Source organism: Oncorhynchus mykiss, chromosome 26, assembly GCF_057628025.1.
Source record: "Oncorhynchus mykiss isolate SJ-2025 chromosome 26, ASM5762802v1, whole genome shotgun sequence".
Lineage (NCBI taxonomy): Eukaryota > Metazoa > Chordata > Actinopteri > Salmoniformes > Salmonidae > Oncorhynchus > Oncorhynchus mykiss.
In genome coordinates, this window is record NC_143047.1 from 38106476 (window position 1) to 38112475 (window position 6000).

The window sequence follows — 6000 nt, forward strand, 5'->3', positions numbered from 1 at the left end:
AACTTTAGATGAACTTGTGGGAAAGACCAGCAGAGCGATACAACACCAGGGTAAGAGTGTGGCTCTATCAATGCCAGGGTTGTGGGTTCAATCCCACTGGGGCTATAATGCTCAAATGTATTATGCACTCTCTGTAGGTATTTTGGGATAAAAGGGTAAAGGGCATAGGGTATAGGGTATAGGGTAAAGGTTCTGCTAAATGGCATTATATTGTGTATACTGTATATACAGTTGTCGGAAGGTTACATACACCTTAGCCAAATACATTTAAACTCAGTTTTTCACAATTCCTGACATTTAATCCTAGTAAAAATTCCCTGTCTTATGTCAGTTAGGATCACCACTTTATTTTAAGAATGTGAAATGTCAGAATAATAGTAGAGAGAGTTATTTATTTTAGCTTTTATTTCTTTCATCACATTCCCAGTGGGTCAGAAGTTTACATACACACAATTAGTATTTGGTAGCATTGCCTTTAAATTGTTTAACTTGGGTCAAACGTTTTGGGTAGCCTTCTACAAGCTTCCCACAATAAGTTGGGTGAATTTTGGCCCATTCCTCCTGACAGAGCTGGTGTAACTGAGTCAGGTTTGTAGGCCTCCTTGATCGCACACGCTTTTTCAGTTCTGCCCAAATTTTCAATAGGATTGAGGTCAGGTCTTTGTGATGGCCACTCCAATGCCTTAACTTTGTTGTCCTTAAGCCATTTTGCCACAACTTTGGAAGTATGCTTGAGGTCATTATCCATTTGGAAGACCCATTAAATACCAAGCTTTAACTTCCTGACTGATGTTTTGAGATGTTGCTTCAATATATCTACACAATTGTTCTTCCTCATGAAGCTATCTATTTTGTGAAGTGCAAAATAGGCCCTCCTGCAGCAAAGTACCCCCACAACATGATGCTGCCACCCCCGTGCTTCACGGTTGGGATAGTGGTCTTCGGCTTGCAAGCCTCCCCCATTTTTCTCCAAACATAACGATGGTCATTATGGCCAAACAGTTCTATTTTTGTTTCATCAGACCAGAGGACATTTCTCAAAAAATTATTTATCCCCATGTACAGTTGCAAACCGTAGTCTGGCTTTTTTATGGCGGTTTTGGAGCAGTGGCTTCTTCCTTGCTGAATGACCTTTCAGGTTATGTCGATATAGGACTCATTTTACTGTGGATATAGATTATTTTGCACCTGTTTCCTACAGCATCTTCTTAAGTTCCTTTGCTGTTGTTCTGGGATTGAATTGCACTTTTCGCACCAAAGTACGTTCATCTCTAGGAGACAGAACGCATCTCCTTCCTGAGCGGTATGATGACTGCATGGTCCCATGGTGTTTATACTTGCGTACTATTGTTTGTACAGATGAACGTGGTACCTTCAGGCGTTTGGAAATTGCTCCTAAGGATGAACCAGACTTGTGGAGGTCTAACATGTATTTTCTGGGGTCCTTGCTGATTTCTTTTGATTTTCTCATGATGTCAAGCAAAGAGGCACTGAGTTTGAAGGTAGGCCTTGAAATACATCCACAGGTAAACCTCCAATTGACTCAAATTATGTAAATTAGCCTATCAGAAGCCATGACATAATTTTCTGGAAATTTCCAAGCTGTTTAAAGGCACAGTCAACTTAGTGTATGTAAACTTCTGACCCGCTGGAATTGTGATACAGTGAATTATAAGTGAAATAATCTTTCTGTAAACAATTGTTGGAAAAATTACATGTGTCATGCACAAAGTAGATGTCCTAACCGACTTGCCAAACTTATAGTTTGTTAACAAGACATTTGTGGAGTGGTTGAGAAACAAGTTTTAATGACTCCAACCTAAGTGTATGTAAACTTCTGACTTCAACTGTATTGTAGTGAATGGTGGGGCAGGAAAGCAAACTCGGGTTGCTGGCATGAAACGCAACACACCCTACGCGTCGCTCAAATAGGGTTAACCCACTTGGTGGGAATTGTAATGTGGCTCATAAAGCAAGGATTCCTACTATACAGTGCCTTGCGAAAGTATTCGGCCCCCTTGAACTTTGCGACCTTTTGCCACATTTCAGGCTTCAAACATAAAGATATAAAACTGTATTTTTTTGTGAAGAATCAACAACAAGTGGGACACAATCATGAAGTGGAACGACATTTATTGGATATTTCAAACTTTTTTAACAAATCAAAAACTGAAAAATTGGGCGTGCAAAATTATTCAGCCCCCTTAAGTTAATACTTTGTAGCGCCACCTTTTGCTGCGATTACAGCTGTAAGTCGCTTGGGGTATGTCTCTATCAGTTTTGCACATCGAGAGACTGACATTTTTTCCCATTCCTCCTTGCAAAACAGCTCGAGCTCAGTGAGGTTGGATGGAGAGCATTTGTGAACAGCAGTTTTCAGTTCTTTCCACAGATTCTCGATTGGATTCAGGTCTGGACTTTGACTTGGCCATTCTAACACCTGGATATGTTTATTATTGAACCATTCCATTGTAGATTTTGCTTTATGTTTTGGATCATTGTCTTGTTGGAAGACAAATCTCCGTCCCAGTCTCAGGTCTTTTGCAGACTCCATCAGGTTTTCTTCCAGAATGGTCCTGTATTTGGCTCCATCCATCTTCCCATCAATTTTAACCATCTTCCCTGTCCATGCTGAAGAAAAGCAGGCCCAAACCATGATGCTGCCACCACCATGTTTGACAGTGGGGATGGTGTGTTCAGGGTGATGAGCTGTGTTGCTTTTACGCCAAACATAACGTTTTGCATTGTTGCCAAAAAGTTTAATTTTGGTTTCATCTGACCAGAGCACCTTCTTCCACATGTTTGGTGTGTCTCCCAGGTGGCTTGTGGCAAACTTTAAACGACACTTTTTATGGATATCTTTAAGAAATGGCTTTCTTCTTGCCACTCTTCCATAAAGGCCAGATTTGTGCAATATAAGACTGATTGTTGTCCTATGGACAGAGTATCCCACCTCAGCTGTAGATCTCTGCAGTTCATCCAGAGTGATCATGGGCCTCTTAGCTGCATCTCTGATCAGTCTTCTCCTTGTATGAGCTGAAAGTTTAGAGGGACGGCCAGGTCTTGGTAGATTTGCAGTGGTCTGATACTCCTTCCATTTCAATATTATCGCTTGCACAGTGCTCCTTGGGATGTTTAAAGCTTGGGAAATATTTTTGTATCCAAATCCGGCTTTAAACTTCTTCACAACAGTATCTCGGACCTGCCTGGTGTGTTCCTTGTTCTTCATGATGCTCTCTGCGCTTTTAACGGACCTCTGAGACTATCACAGTGCAGGTGCATTTATACGGAGACTTGATTACACACAGGTGGATTGTATTTATCATCATTAGTCATTTAGGTCAACATTGGATCATTCAGAGATCCTCACTGAACTTCTGGAGAGAGTTTGCTGCACTGAAAGTAGAGGGGCTGAATAATTTTGCACGCCCAATTTTTCAGTTTTTGAGTTTGCTGTCATCAAGGCAAAGGGTGGCTATTTGAAGAATCTCAAATATAAAATATATTTTGATTTGTTTAACACTTTTTTGGTTACTACAGGATTCCATATATGTTATTTTATAGTTTTGACATCTTCATTATTATTCTACAATATAGATAATAGTCAAAATAAAGAAAACCCCTTGAATGAGTAGGTGTTCTAAAACTTTTAACTGGTACTGTATATATATATGCAATTAGAGATAGGAAGTTTCATTGCAAAGAGCTGTGTTAACACTGGAAGTGTTGGCCTCGTTTCTTGTGGTTTACAAAACGCTTCTTGTTGACAAGATCTACAACGTGTGTTGAAGTCACCTCTCTCCTTGCCTGCATCAGCTACATTGTCAGCATTTCGTCTATAAATCTGAAGTGGAAGTGGTGGCACAAAACAGCATTGACCTTATTTTCTGTAGGTTTCTTCTTGGCATAGTATACTATTTCAAAATGGCCGCTCCAGGTTTCACTTCCTGTAAACTGTGTTCTATAATCCTGAAGCTTTGTCTATGTTGGATCCCAGGGGAATCCTGCACCACTGAACCAGTCTCCAAACCAGGTTTAATATTTGATGAGATTAGTTCCGCTCACTGGTTCTACACTGTTAGTTCTGCTGACTGCCTTAGAGTCTAAATTGAGCAGGTGACTCAAGAATCCAGCTTTCTTCTGTCCAAATAACCCTCTGCTGGTATGCACATTCTAAATAGGGCACCAATCAGAGAGAAAACAGATTTTAGCCGTAAAAGTGTGTAATCCCAGTGTTTCCATCTGTAATGATGACCATTGTCATTTGATTTCCAGATTTTCAGAGGCAAGATACATTTGAATGTGATTCCACTGATCCCTGAGAAAAGAAAGAAGATTGAACAGGATGTAGCACTGGCCATGTTGTATTTCCCAACGACAGACAGGACTAATGTCAAAAACACAACTGGTTCTTGTCATTAAAAAAAGGTGACCATATGGCAGATTTCCCATTAAGACTTTACGATTCCTGCTTTGTAGAAGTGTTGAATTGCAACTAACCGCCTGAAGACAATCTGCATCCCACCTACAGCACAGGTTGCAAGATGAGATATTGTAAGAAAAGTGTTTATTTGGATTAGATTGATTTAGTCCCTCTAAGTCAGAAAGGACTGTGCTCTGTCACTAGTAGGGACTTGACGTTGTCTGTTAGTCAATAGATGTTCTGAGAGGTAGAGAGAGCAGGAGGGGAGGTGGAGAGTTAATTATATGTTTGGATTTAGGTTCTTTGATTGATGTTCATTTAGACAGCAGCAGACAACACTCTCTCTACGTACTCCGCACTTGTAAAAGAGCAGCACAACAGGGCTTTTAAATGCAAAGTGGGGCCAGTAAAACTCTAAACAAAGTAAAAATCCTCGTCAAACTACAACGTAAACAAACAGATGTAAGAGAGAACAGACATGTCAGGGTGTTATGGTATCTGTGGTTGAACTAAGAGAGGGTACAGACATGTCAGGGTGTTATGGTATCTGTGGTTGAACTAAGAGAGGGTACAGACATGTCAGGGTGTTATGGTATCTGTGGTTGAACTAAGAGAGGGTACAGACATGTCAGGGTGTTATGGTATCTGTGGTTGAACTAAGAGAGGGTACAGACATGTCAGGGTGTTATGGTATCTGTGGTTGAACTAAGAGAGGGTACAGACATGTCAGGGTGTTATGGTATCTGTGGTTGAACTAAGAGAGGGTACAGACATGTCAGGGTGTTATGGTATCTGTGGTTGAACTAAGAGAGGGTACAGACATGTCAGGGTGCTATGGTATCTGTGGTTGAACTAAGAGAGGGTACAGACATGTCAGGGTGTTATGGTATCTGTGGTTGAACTAAGAGAGGGTACAGACATGTCAGGGTGCTATGGTATCTGTGGTTGAACTAAGAGAGGGTACAGACATGTCAGGGTGTTATGGTATCTGTGGTTGAACTAAGAGAGGGTACAGACATGTCAGGGTGTTATGGTATCTGTGGTTGAACTAAGAGAGGGAACAGACATGTCAGGGTGTTATGGTATCTGTGGTTGAACTAAGAGAGGGAACAGACATGTCAGGGTGTTATGGTATCTGTGGTTGAACTAAGAGAGGGTACAGACATGTCAGGGTGTTATGGTATCTGTGGTTGAACTAAGAGAGAGAACAGACATGTCTTTCTATATTGGTCAGTGTGTTCATCTTATCTCTGAGGTTAACATTCTTTCTTAGAAACAGTGCACAGTAGATACTGGTAGAGATGTAGAATAGTGTACATTTCAGTATTCCTCAGCCCTTTAAAGAGGCAGTATGGAACATAGCTTACTACAGTTTTTTTTTACCTGATCATAAACCAAAAACACATTCCTTGTGGGACATGAAATATGGTCAGGCCTATGTTGTTTACATTTGCAACCTGCAAGAAGGAGAACCTATTGCGAATCAGGAAGGCACTGCTGTTGAAGATGGGTGGACCAGACACTCAGTAGACAAGCAACCTTGTAGCTTTTCAAATTATTAAAATACAACAACAAAA